The following is a 14,602-nucleotide window of genomic DNA, read 5'->3' as shown; positions in this document are numbered from 1 at the left end:
CAGGCTTAAAAAAATTTAACTTATCAACTTATTTCAAAAAGAATTGCAGTGGTGTAAGCTGCAGCTAGCTCGGTGAAGAAGAGCTTCTTTATAGGCAGCACCACAACTTGACATTTCTGTGTGGCCTGAAATCACTTGACATTTTGTGGTTCTGGAGGAATGTGCAGTTGGATGTTAGATTAGCTTTTTTAACTTCTCATGTGTGCAAAAATGTGTTTGTAGGTGGGAAGCCAGTGAGGGATTACATCGAAGATCCCTCTGAGATTGTAGCATTAGTGATGAAGATGACAAGAACACTTAGAAACAAACACACAAAACACACGGGAAACTAAAATCATGGTGTCAGTGACTCACTAACACGATGTGAAAAACCCAAACAGGAAGCCTGCATGACTGGACCATGAAGTTCCAAACAAATTTACTTTGATGTGTGAATGGGTGGACTTGCTTCAGGCCCTCCAGCTCATCTGTCCATACTTATTGAACTGTGGTAAAAGGATGGATGGGCACTTCAAGGAAATAGCATAGCTGTGATAAAGTCTGACAGGTTGTTGCTGTTTTTCTAATACCACCCACACTGTACTGTAGATACGATGCATTTATCCAAGCTGCCAGTGATGAGTGATGAGGAAGCCACTGGACGATGCTGCGGCTTGTCGCCACATAAAGTGGTCATTATATTGCTCATCCTTGCTTTAGGTTACCCTTGAGCAGGCAGTGAGCTTTGACAGGATGCACGCAGCACATTGTGAGTGTCAATATGCCATGCTCTGACCTCACCTTTGTCCGTTGCTTGTCACAGATGTCGCTCACTGCTCTACCTACGCACACTTCACGGTAACGCGGAAAACTGACATATCTGATTTTACCAACAGAGCAGAACAGGAACAGGGAAAGGATCACGTTGCAAACACTGCCCCGAGGGCCCAAACAGAAAAACAGCACTGACTTTATCTTGTCGGCGAGCTTTAAATGTCAGGAGCCTTTTCCCTGACCCCTGTCAAAACTAAACGCCGTCAAAATGAGGCTGTGCTTTGGTGTGTGACCTGTATGCTTTCAACGTTAAATTCTGAGAAAATAAAAGCAGCGCATATTTAACTAAGACTTATGTTTTGGGGCTTGTGCCATATAAAGCTTGAAATAAACTGCAAATAGTAGCTGTCAAAGCGGATACAGTAAAACTGACCAAGAACCACATCATTGCCTTTATTTGACAAAGCACAATATATACAGTACCTTTAAATAAAATGCTTCAAGATACGTCTTGATCGATGGACATTATGTCAGAAAATATTTGTGGATGTGTAAAATAGATGCCTTGAATATATAATCTCATTTGTCTGGATTTACTTTATTTCCACATTTTCTTGGCTCATTGAATTCGCCGTAGGGTGAAAAAACAAAACAAATCTTGGGCCAATTAATACAGGAGATGACAGGGAGATGTCCTCATAATGTATTGTTATTATCATTGTGATATAACACTGCCTCAGTAATAGACTCACTTTTCAGGAAGGCTGGTTTACCAACAATTTACACATTGTGACACATGGCTGACTATCCCCGGAAACTGAACCGAGTAGAAAAATCAAAGTAGTCTTTCTTTTAGAAAACATAACTTCTCAGTGGGATGTTTGACCCAGATATGTGAAGAGAGTATCTGAAGCTGCAGGCTATGTCAAGCATGGATCCAAAGTATACATTTATTAAATAAGATTCTGTTGAGTCTACACAGATGAACTGAAATAACTCTTCACCGCTACAATATCGAAAGGTGCTTCATTAATATGTGGAGACACCCACCCACCTCATCACATGCTACAATACGGCTGCAAGGTTGTTGCGTCTCCAGCTGCAGGCTGGATTCTGTTCCCATCAAGGGTAACAATCATTTTCTTGATTTATTTTGTGCAGACTTGGTTAGCTCTGACAAACAAAAGTTCACCTTCAAGAATGTTTTTTTCTCTTTTTTTGGTTGTACTTTGTCCTTGTCAGTATTTTTCCATGTTTACCTACAACGCTGCTCAAAGATATTTCAGTTGCAGTTTTGCTGAAGGCAAAGTATAAATAAAGTAAACAGGCACATGAGGAGCTGTGATCTATAAAAGAAAATAAGTATTCTAGTGTCTGACAAAATACTGAATGGACTTTTCAATTATTTTCTTATTTCGTAGAGCTGTCACTGTTTAATTTTGGAAGAGAGAAAAATGGCAGAGAATAAATTTATTTCAAAGCACACAGATGAAATATCTTCTTTCACCATATCAAAAATAGTGAAAAGGAATGCTCTCAATGTTAAGGTGCAATTTTAATTTCAACATTCGTTGCGACATGGTTGCAGTAACTGCACATGACAGCAGGTCTTTATGTCTAATGGCTTGCATTACATGGTAAAGTAGAAATGTGAATATTGAAAGCCAATTTGGAACACAGTCTTGGCTCACCGGTAATATTCAGGTCATTTCAAGCCTGTATGGGAAACAGCTGTGCACGCTTACACAGGCTTGTTAATTTTCTGAAGTTTTGGGTTCGAGAAGATTAAGAGTTTGTTTATATGTGGCTGTGCGGATGATTACTAGGATGGCTCTTACTGCCTGGGCCGAGGGATTAGAAAAGGATAAGAAACTGAAATGTAAAATGGTCTGTTATCTCATGCCAGGAAGGAGTGTGGGGACCAGATGTTATCTTTATGTGGCTAATGGGTTATCACATATTGGGGCACAGATTGCAGATTTATTGTCCTTCTCCCCCTCTCTTAGATATTATTGAAGTTTTCATTATCTTGTCCCCACACTGTCACCTCAGTGACTCAGCTCCTTCTCCTCAGCCCGATGCATAGTCACAAAGCAGCTTAGTTTCCTGTCACCTCATTTACCCTCTCACACCAATCTTAATAGCTCTTTATCACCATAAACATATCACTGAATTCCAGCAATGACTTCCCGGTTATTAACTTTCATACTGCAGTGCTAAAGCTGATAGGAAGATGGGGAATTTATATGGCCATTTGGCCAGATAGAGGATTAGAAATGGTTAATGGTTGTTTGGCTTTAGCTTCTTTGAAGGAGATTGTGATGACTTGACAGATGCACTTATCAAACAGTATGAAAGATACTGAGTCAGATGTCAAAATATAAGAAAGAATCTGCAAAGACAATCAAACCAGAGGCTTGATTTGGTCCGGTTCATTTAGCCAGTGTCCTCCCAAACAACCGTAGGGCCACACAGTCACATTAACATCACCCAGCAAGTACAAAAGAGGCTGAGCATCACATTGATAGACATGTGAATTTTCATGCCTAATCACAACCATTATCACCTTCAATTATCCTTTTATTTAATCAATATGAACGTCCCCACAGCTGCCGGCTTAATTACTAAACGAACTTTAAATTGGCGTCGACTTTCTTTGCCTGTCCTTGCTTCAGCCACCAGGGAAACACCAGGGGAATAAACCGGGATTAAAATATATTGTGTGAGCCCATGTGAGCTGTCACATTATCATGCACGAAAGTGAGTGGGATCATGCCAAAGCAGTGGGGATGCTGATATTTCTAGCTATGTACTCACCCCCAGAGCAAAGTCCAAAAGCATGCAGCTCTCTGAAAAATTCAGTCCTATATATAGTGGACATTAAGTCTTGCATATCCCTAAGACTTGAGTTAATATGTGCTGTGGTTTCAACAAGACTGAGAGTCTACAGTCCTGCCAGCAGCTCCGTGAGGCTGTTCTCAGGCACAGTTCATTTACTGTGTTACCATGCTAATATTTGCTATTTAGCACCGAACACAAAGTACAGCTGAGGCTGATGTGAATGTCATTAGTTTTTGGTCATAAAACAAAACCAAAGTACTGACCTGTTGATGGATGGAGGCGGTTATATTCCTCCTGAGGGGAACATGAATATCTGAATCAAATTCCGTGGCAGTCTATTGAACAAATTGTCAAATCAGTCGGATTCATCCTCTGGGGAACACGAATGTCAATACAATATTTCGTAGCAGTTCATTTAATAGTTGTTCAGATATTTCTGTCTGGACTAAAGTCCTGCCATCCCTCGAGCCATCCTTTAAAAACTGCAGGACAACAGTGAGTGGGTGGAAGAAAAAAATCCATAAAAGCCAAAGGTTTGTCATAGCATGCTTGGCTGTAGCTGTTAGCTACAGATATGTCTCTTCTGTCAATGCAGTGGGGAGATAATGATGTCACAGATGCTGCAGATAGAAATAGTTTTTTTTTCTTTTCCTCTAAACAAATATGGCAAAACAAAAGAGCTGTGCTGATGAAAAACAATAGATTATAGGATTTGAAGTTACTAGAGCTTACAGGCGGCAAAGTGCGATGCTTGTTGGACTCATACATCATACTATAGTGCTTCAACACAGCACGCCTGATGTTCAAAACATTATAAAGTAAGCACATACACAACAGAAGTTTTGTGGAAAAAATGAGGAACTTGAGTTTATCTAGGTTTCTCTGAACAAAAACGAAAAAAAAAAACCCACCACAAATAACAACAGTTGCATTGGAGACCCCCCGTGGAGGAATGTGGATGAGATCTAATACACAGCATGTCCTGTCCATAAGATCTGACAAATGCACCATCACCTATTGATCTTCATACTGCACACATCCATCTGCCCATTCCACTGCCCAGCACTCCATCCAGCAGAGCCTTTCTGTCATTTATTATTGAAAACAAAGCCTCAGCCTTAACACCTGAAGAACAGCCACTCCTCTGTGTGAGCTTGAGGCCAAATGTCTGCCACTGAGTTGACATTTGCTTTTATTTGATCTGAGACTTGTGTCATTAGAGTAGCCTCTTAGAGGTTGAAAAGTTTTGGAGAAAGCTAACTAAAAAAAACGAGCTTCCAGTTTGTTCTCACAGTCGGGAAAGACTTCGCAGCAGGAATTTTCATAAGAGCAGTTACACGCGTGGGTTTGTTTTAACTGATAAACGAGTGCACAGATAAATCAGAAGTAAGAATCAGGATTAAAATACTTCGATTAAAAAACAGACCTGCAACTCTGTAGACAGGCAAACTGGTTGCGCTTGCTGCCCGAGGCCCTCAGGGGGCCTTGAGGTCCAAGTTCACCATGCAATTAGTGTGTATTGTGCAGAGGGGGCCTTGAGTTGAAGTCAGGTTGGAAGACCTTTATTTCAGTTTATATTGTGCTCACTTGGTGCACATGCCTAATAAAAACTTTTGCTTAAAGGGGCACTCCACTGATTTTACAAGTGAAGACTGGTTTAATAGTGAAGAGGAGCGTTATTTCACTTGTGAAAACAGCTATTACTATTGCACAGAAAATGAAGGGAAGAGGGGGATTGCAGGAGCTCACAGTTCATTTCATCCCAGGGACCCATTTGAGGATTAATCCCTCCCCTTGTCTGTTGTGCCTCCTGGAACAAGACTCACCAAGTGTCTTTTAAAAACTGCGTCTCAGTTTGGGAGAACTTTTCTCATTTTTCATTGCGCTTCTATTTAAATTGATGAGTATCCAGCTGCAAACTGCATCTGTCCTGCACAAATCCATATTTATAACTACTCACCTTCACTTGGAGAATTTCATCTCTCTGACGCAAACAAACACGGACACCTCACAGCACAGATCGGACAAACACGCCATCACTTGTTATGATGTTGGCAGCATTTCCAATAACACAACTCCTGATATTTCTCAGACTGTATTTGCATGTTACAAAAAAAAAAAAGCTTGCTAAAAATTCAAAATGTCTCAGCAAAGCAGAACATCATGTTGATGGATAAACAGGCCATGCAGCACATTGGCTTGCGGAAGACATAGCCTTTTACCATGTCTGTGTGTGCGTTTATGTCCCTATCACACACACACACACACACACACACACACACACATGCACACGTACGCGCAGACATGATAACAGGCTTACCAAAGCAATCTCATCCCTGTCCCTCTTTGCTCCACTCAAATCTCAGTCTTGTGCTCATCTTTTCCTATTATGGAGCCTAGAATGTATAACGGGGTGTGTAATTTGCCACGTGCTATCTGGCTCCTGTTTCTCGGGAGGATGTTTGCTGTCCATATGCAGTCAGATACGCACTAATTTCAAAAGCAGTGGCAAAAACTCAATATATACAGAGGGATCGATACCAATGGACTGTTATTAGACGTGATTTGAGGAGGTAGTTTGGGGACTTTTCAGCAACTGGATAACTCCCCCCGCCCCTTACACACAACTGATCAATCTAAAATCACCACACGGCAGATGCAGTGAATTTTCCATCTTTCTCTTATCCCACTCCATGATGCCAGGTTGCTCTGCTGTGACCACCCCCTGTGGAGGGAGTCTGAGCTCCTACCTTCGGTCTGCAGATATAAACTTTCCACTCTGAGACGAAACAAATCTGCTTTGTTTCTACAGCTTTAGCAGGATGAATCTGAACATATGATCTGCGCAGTAATACGGATTTCATATATTTGGCATCCAGCTGTCTAGATGTGATGTTATCTTCCATTTGTACTGTGACTCTTTGCTTGTCCCAGCGAAGCAGCTCCTTTGGCTTTCTGTGTATATATATATATATATATATATATATATATATATATATATATATATATTTTTTTTTTTTTTTTTTTTTTTGCCTCACCTCCAAGAATTCAATGCACTGGAGCTGCATATTAAGAAGTGCAGTCGTAGACTCACTGTCATGAGGAAAGATGCTGGCTCAGACTATAAAGGCTCACAGTATAATGGGTACTATGAGTATTACATGTCACAGCACCCGCTCTGCTTCGGAAAGGAAAAGGGAAGGGGGGTTAGAGAAAGGGAAATGCACTCATCTGTCACTAGACTCATGAGGTATCTTTGTTTAAACTGTGGAACATTCTCTTTAATTGCTTTGCCAATTAAGACATCCTTTTTCAAACTGGGGTTATTTAAAAGAAAGCCAGGATTAACACCCTCCCTTCCTTCTTTTCCTAGATAGAAAACACACACTGACATCAAGGTGATGAAGCAGGAGAGGAGGCTTAGTACAGGCTAAGTGAAATCCCTTTCTCACATCAGACACATTGCAGACTTACAGAACCTCGGTCAATTGAATTCACCACACTTCTGTAATGAAAAGCATTTTTTTTTCTCTTATTGAGCAATAAAACGATTCCACTATCTAATATGGTTTATGTTGAAATTAACCTGAAACTCTTTTTTATTAAACCCTCTTTGATCTCAAATACCATGCTTGGAAAAGGAGACCTGTGAGGTTAGAAAACAAGTATCTCACCAGTCGAAAGCTACGGAGCCCGGTGTGTTTGTGTCATACCGCCGTTTTATGACAGCACGGCTCTTACTGCACCTTTTAAATGGTGATAATAGCTGAATACAATTGAATGTAAAATGCAGTGTTACTGGGCTGAGCTATGAAACCCCCACAAGGCAGATATCACATGCGCTCACACTACACATAATCCTTTCCAACACATAAGATTACAATATTTAACAACAACAAGCTTAAACCCAGTGCACAACAGTATAACTGAGCTGCTTCTTTATCTAAAGGCATCGTAAAGTGCTTAATGTAAATATAAGGATAGTAAAATTAGAGATACTATTTACGGTTGGATTTTCTTCCAGCCATTCAATGCATTTACATTCAGTAACTGCTTCTATGTGGTGGATATCATTTTTAGTGGCGGAGTACTGCCACTGGACTGAAAATTGCCTTCACATGCACAAGAGGAATAAATGTAGTCCAGAGTCATTTTATCAGCCTCACTGTTTACTGTTCTCGCTCTTTACACCGCGCCAGCGCTGCATTAAGTTACTGCTAATACAAATTTCCTGCTGTTTCACATTAAAAAACATTAAACCGGCGTGACACATAATAGCTTTTATTGTGAAGCCGCCGCAGAAAAACACACTAACTGCAATCTTTCATCAATTTACAGCGGATCAATTTTCAATATTGCAGAGAGTAATGGAAGAAGAGAGAGCAGCATATAAACACGTTGGCCAGTGGCTCCTCTGTGGCTGCTCGGGATGTGTTCGCAGGCCCCCAGCAGTTTGGGAACTGTAGTATTAAATCCTTCACCCTTAACCCCGTGTGCTGCCACATCAAGCAGGACTAACAACTTTAAATGGTATTTCTACAGAACTACAGAATTATTTAAACACAATATAAACAATATGATACTTAGCCTTTAAGTCATTGATGGTTGCATTATGATTAAACACATAATCCAACAATGCTTGCATAATAGAAGATTTTTTAATGTAATACAACTAATAAATCAAATTTCTCTGGGACTGGCTGTCACTGTATATTTCAGAAAATAAAATAAAATCTCTGTCCAGAATGAATGAGACAATGAGAATGAGCTGTCATGTGTAATCAAAGCAGGCTACACTATCATCCACTGCTCACGCATAAATGATTTTGTTAACTTGTTTCCCGAGCCAACGGCCAACATTTCCAAACTTCAAAGAAATGTTTTCACGCCCACATTCTACTGTGAATCAAATAAGAGATAGACTATAATTGCCGCGTATGAATAATTTAGTCGTGGGATTTATGATAAGACAAAATTCTTATCCTCAAGGTCCTGCAGACTGCGTTTCCCATTTTGCATGGCTGGCTGCTCGTACAAGGTTCTGAGGTCTCTATCTTCTCGCTCTCTCCTGCCGCCTCTGATGCCCACCAGGAGAACAAAGTCAGCACAATTCGCACAGACTGACACCAAGTCCCTGACAACAAACAGGCTGCTCGCTCCGCAACAATGTGGCTCTGCAGATTAAGACTTCACCCTTCAAAACACACAACATGCAGGAGGTGGTTCTTTTGCGTGACTCATTGAAATATAACACCAATCCGTCTTTAATAAGCCATGTTTACAGTGAGGAGGGATGGGGTGGGGGAGTGGGGTGGTGGGCTGAAAGGGTGCAAGCAGAGAATGCAAAGTGGAGACACAATTTACAGGAAGCCTGATGCTGTTTTGAATAATTCTTATAACTGCATTGTAAATAACAGCAGGCAGAACAAGAGACAACATTGTGCAAGACAGGATAACAGCTGAGGGTTTTTTTTTTCTTTCTCTTTTTGAACACATCCGTCCAGAAAATAGGGATCTGCAAAATCTTTAGCATTTTAAAGCACAACAAGAGACCTCCCTTGTGTGCTCAGTTTTTGTAAGTGCATTTAAAGCATGTAAAGTTTTTTTTTCCTCCACTAAATCTCTTGTTGTGAAGCCTATACTACAGGGTTTAACAATGACCTCAGTATACTCCTCTCTTTCTCTGGCACTGTGTGACTGCCTGTGAGAGTTAAAATACTTTGCAGCTTACTTTACTTCAGAGCTGTCTATCCTGGGCTTATATCAAAGGGAGAGAGTTTCTTAACTGCTGCCCAATTTTCTCAAAAAAGAAAAAAGAAAAAAAAAAGAGAAAAGAGCCTCCCCCTACTATTCTCTGCACCAAAAAGTCACCTCCAGATCTATCTCATACACATCAAAAAATGAAGGTGTACTTCATAAAAGAGGAAAGGAATGATGTGCTATCGTTAAAGTGCGTATGCCTATCTTGAACTGATAGATGAGACAGGTCTTCAAATTTAACATTCAGTATTTTCCCTTATATATCAAATCCATCCTTGTCATCTAAAAGTTTGCATTCCCCCGCGATGATAGCCCATTGCTTCAAGGTACTCCTGGGAGATCATAGACAAAGCTGAGTCAAAGCTGGGTATTAAAAGGACTCAGGAATCCATTTTACTTTTGGCACTGTCTGTCAGACATCTTTGTTCCGATATGAAGGTGTGACCTCGGCAGTTAAGTGCCTGAACTCACTGTGGGAGTCAGCGCTTTTAGAAGTCTTTGTCACATGATGGGGGGGGGGGCTTTGAGGACGTCTGTTTTATGTGTAAGGTTGCCTCCTCATTTGGCCACTGCCCCACATACACAGAGACACACAGACATTGGACATACAGATGATTGTTTGATGAAACTAGCCCCCCCCCCTTTCAGACCCACTGGCCCCCTGAGGAGTCTGTGGTGATGCTACGTGGAGACTTTGATCTCACCATAAAATACCTCATGGCTCAGAATACCCTATGCTCTTTATTTTACATTATACCTCCAGTTACAAATATAGATTTAATTGTCCTTGTCCATCAGTGTCAGTTGCTTTCTATTGACCATTATTCAGGTAAAAACTCTGTCTGGCTTTCACACTGAAGCAATGAAAGAGATTGTGAATTATTAAAATGCGTTTCATCTTTATGTCGATTAAATATGTACGTGAATGTGAATAAATCTGCCAGCCTTGAGTGAGACGTTCCTTTCGTGAGTGAAATGTTAGTTGTAAAAAAGTAAGAAAAAAAATCTTCATGGTGTGACATAGGTATTCATCTGGAGCACAATATTCTCAAAATGAGAAGCAGGAAGTGAACAGTGACCTTCTTTGACAAAGAAAAGGGTTTTGCTATTTTTATTTATAATGCTATTTTTCTTGGTATGACAGTTTCGCAGATACAGTGGTAGAGGAAGGTGGAGGAGTGCTTATGTCTCTGATGTAAAATGACTTTCATCATGCCAATTAACAACATCACAATTAAATTGAATGCCCAGGCCCAACTCCAAAATGTCATTCAACCACTTCCTGTTTGAGCTGATGCCACGTAGCTTTATTGTTTCTTTACGTCAGAAAAACAATAGCTACTCTTCCTGGGGTCCACATGAATGCTTTTACAACACAGTGCAACAATAGTGGGGATATAGGTGACATTTTAAAGTTGGTTAAGATGTTGAAGGGCCACAAAGCAAAATCTCACAAAGACCCAGGTCAGCGCTGATTCTATTCACCACAACGGGCAGTTCAGAAAAGGGTTTTCACACATGTCTGGGGACATCAATATTGGAGCAGGGCCAGCAACATGTCAAACTCTTTGCCTTAGCCCCAGGTGGGCTCTTGTGCTCTGCAGGGTGTCCCACGCCGGCAGACAGTTTACGGCTGCCGTCAGACTTTATATGTCATTCTGATGCCTCTCCTGCCCGAGGTCATGGAGGCAAACGCTGCTGTTTGCTTTTAGCACTTCAAGGTCCTCTGGATCCCCCCTCCCTAAAAGTGAAGAGCTGGAAGCCTGAAGTGTTGACCTGTGTTGGTCCCTGGCTATGCATTTGAAAGCACCTCCTGCCTATGCAGTGTAATCCGGTGACAGTGGCATTCTGGGCCAGAGGCCTTGACGAGAAAGGGCTTGATCTCCCGTGACACTGTAGCTTTCATTATCGCTCCGATACTGTGCTGTTCACCTGACCCCCTTACACAGAAGACTGTAATCCCAACTTTTCCATTACCAACTTTACAAAGACACATGCCACATTCACAGCTTGTCTTCTGACCTTTCTGTCCTTCATGCTTAAACGTCAGGGATGCTGAACTCCCTGCACCAGCTCAGAGATAACCACAAGAAACTCCTCAACTGTGCAAATGACAACCCTAATGATTTTTGACCACATAACAGGACAAGAGAGAAATATGACCCTGAATCCCTCTTATCTTTCGAGGAAAAGAGAATATATATAGACAATATCCTCATGATTTTCTGTGTCAATACATACAAGTGTTCATCATATAAATGATAAACCTAGACATTTATCAAACCGGTTGAAATATTCAGGCTTTTTCCTTCATAAAGCCTTTCAATCAATTTTTTTTATCTGTTTATTGCTTCAAAGATTTGTAAATGACACTGACCCTGATCTCTCCGCAGAGTACCTGTTGATAGTAAAATCCAAGCATATAGCACATAGCACAACTTCACACATGCCATGGTAACCTTTAAAAATGTGAAGCTGAAGATGTCTCTGTTTTTGTTTTCAAAGTGAATGTTTCAGGTGCGTAGGTTCAAAGTCTTGAACCAGAGACAACTGAAAGGGATCCGTACACGCTGAAAGAAAGAAAACAAAATAGAGGCCAGCTGATGAAAAAAAATGCAGCTTAGTTAGTGACAAAAAAGTGCAAAAAGAACGAAAAGGCTGTTTACACCAAAGGTACAGCAGGCTAGATGACTCCTGACAGTCAAGAGAAATGAGGAACCACTTGATTAAAATGCTAGTGCTTAAAAATAAAGAAAGAAAAGTTGCTTAGATTTAAACTCAAATAACCACTTTAAAGTTTTCTATTAGTCATCTTCAACCATTCCTCTAATCTGCAACATCAAAGCGTCTCCTCTAAACCTGACAGTCAAGCTTTCGTTGTCTATCTCCCCAAACCTTTTTTTTTGATGGACCACAACAGCGGGGCAAGCCCTGTAATCGGGAATGTCCATAACAGAATGACTGACTGAGTGAGTGACTCAGTGAGTGAGTGAGTGATCATAATTTCACCATTGCTCAGCTATATGCCACGTGACTGCTTTTGTAGTTTCTCAATTTGCACAAAGCGGCGGAGTAAGAAGGAGTTTGTTACCCAGACAGAGAAAAAATAAGGCGAGGCAAGGCACGTTTACTTGTATAGCACATTTCAACAAGGCAATTCAAACTGCTTTACATGGAGCACAAAAGGCATCAAGACATAATATAAAAGCAACATAAGTAAAAAGACATTTAAACACAATTAAAAAGTGTTGAATTTGGAAATAAAAAGAAGCTGGAAAGGAAGAAGACGGATAAAACAGGAGAATAAAAGTTACATGGCTGTGTAAAATATCAACTCTGAAATTTGGTTTAATAAAAGGCAGTGGCAAACAGAAAAGTCTTCAGCTGTGATTTAAAAGACCTGAGAGTTGCAGCAGACCTGCAGTTTTCTGGTATTTTGTTCCAGATATGTGGAGCATAAAAACTGAGCGCTGCTTCTCCATGTTTAGTTTTAACTCTGGGGACAGAAAGCAGACCTGTCCCAGATGACCTGAGAGGTCTAGATGTTTCATAACGTAGCAGCAGATCAGAAAATAAATAAGATATTCCGATGCCTCTGACTTTCTCTCTGAGTGATAATTTTACAAGTAAATATTGCCGAAATCAAGGCACAGTCTTTATCTTTAGAGGTTTGGTGATTTTGTCAGATGACAATATCAAGGTTATAAAATCACGATTTTAGCAGCAGAGCAGTAATTGGAAACTTTTTGTGTTACAGCAGTTGGGTAGAAAATAAAAATATAACAAAGCTTAATATGCAGAATAGAAAACTAAACAACAAATATAAAAGTAAATAAACTAGCTAAATAACCATAATAGAAAAATAAGCACAAGAAATAGCAGAATAAAAATAAAACAAAATAACTCAATATATAATAGAAAATAAACAATGAATAACAAAATAGAGTAAAATAGCTCAACATACTTAGTACAAAAATAAATACAACAACTACGTTTGTATTTATATTGACCATAGGGTGCCATATAGACTAGTATATGGCTGGAACGTATGGCTTTGACCTAGTCTTGTTTAATATGTGATCAGAACTGGAAAGCTTCACTCCACCCTCTCCTCATCCTTTCTAAACATCCCACATCCTCCAGTAGAATCTCTGATTAAGAACATTAGATTTGTATTAGCAAAGTAAACAGTGATCAGACCTAATCAGGTCATACAACCCTTTTTGAATCATTCAAATGGTAAACAAAAAAGGAAAATGGATCTGAGTCTACACAAATTAATATTTCACAGTCTTACATAGGGTTTAGGACAAAAACAATATCAGTTTGATTCAGCTCTTTACACAGCTGAGCTGTTTCTAGTTAACTGCAGCGTCTTTACTTGAAGCCATTTAATGAGGAAGTGTGATAAAAATACAGAAGCCTCTCATGTCTACTGATGGTGCAATAAAAGACTCAAATCAATAAAGACACACTTCTTGGAGGGAATCCAACAGTCAACCACATCGCTTGGCTCAAGTCGCTCTGACACAAAAAGTTATGAGCAGAAAGCAGTCCAAAGAGAAAGCTAAGGTCATGTCCTATAAACAGTGTATTGGCTTTTTGAGATGAATGCTTAAACCCATGGACTTGGACAGACAACAACTAAGACTGGGCAGCCTGTTTAAGAGTCTACTGAGGCTTTTTAAATACACAAGTAATTAATACACAAGGGTTAACGGTTATTATACAAAGGCTCACATTTATTTAAGATGCCCCTTTAAAATTCCCACACTTAAACCCCTTCAAAACACACACTGGCACATATTCACTCACTTCACAGCCGTTGGAGAGTAAAAGGGAAAAACTTCAAAAAGATTTAACACTTGGCATGAATTGTAAGTCTCGTAGCTGGTCTGCAGGGAGATGTATGACATACAGCGTAACAACTATTAGCATTTAAGGTGGCAAACTCACGGATCATCGTTGTCAGACACGGTGGAAACGGATGAACTCCCTGCATGTTAATGGAAGCTCAGCGGAGGATAAATAATTAAAGACAGAATTACATAATGAATGAACTTCCTTCAAATGAGCATTGTTGAGTGGCTGTGGGTTGAAGCAGGATGAGAGGCAAGATGGCCCTGTGAGAGTTTGACAGTGCAGGGGCCCCGTGGGACTGACATGGCCCAAGTGTGCCCAGGGCTTTGCATTGCAGGCAGGAGATCAGAGGAACAAGTCTCTCACATGAAGGGGGCACTGGCACGAG

Source organism: Seriola aureovittata, chromosome 14 (genome assembly GCF_021018895.1).
Source record: "Seriola aureovittata isolate HTS-2021-v1 ecotype China chromosome 14, ASM2101889v1, whole genome shotgun sequence".
Taxonomy (NCBI): Eukaryota; Metazoa; Chordata; class Actinopteri; order Carangiformes; family Carangidae; genus Seriola; species Seriola aureovittata.
The sequence above is the reverse complement of the archived record's forward strand: the minus strand, read 5'-3'. Positions refer to the sequence as shown.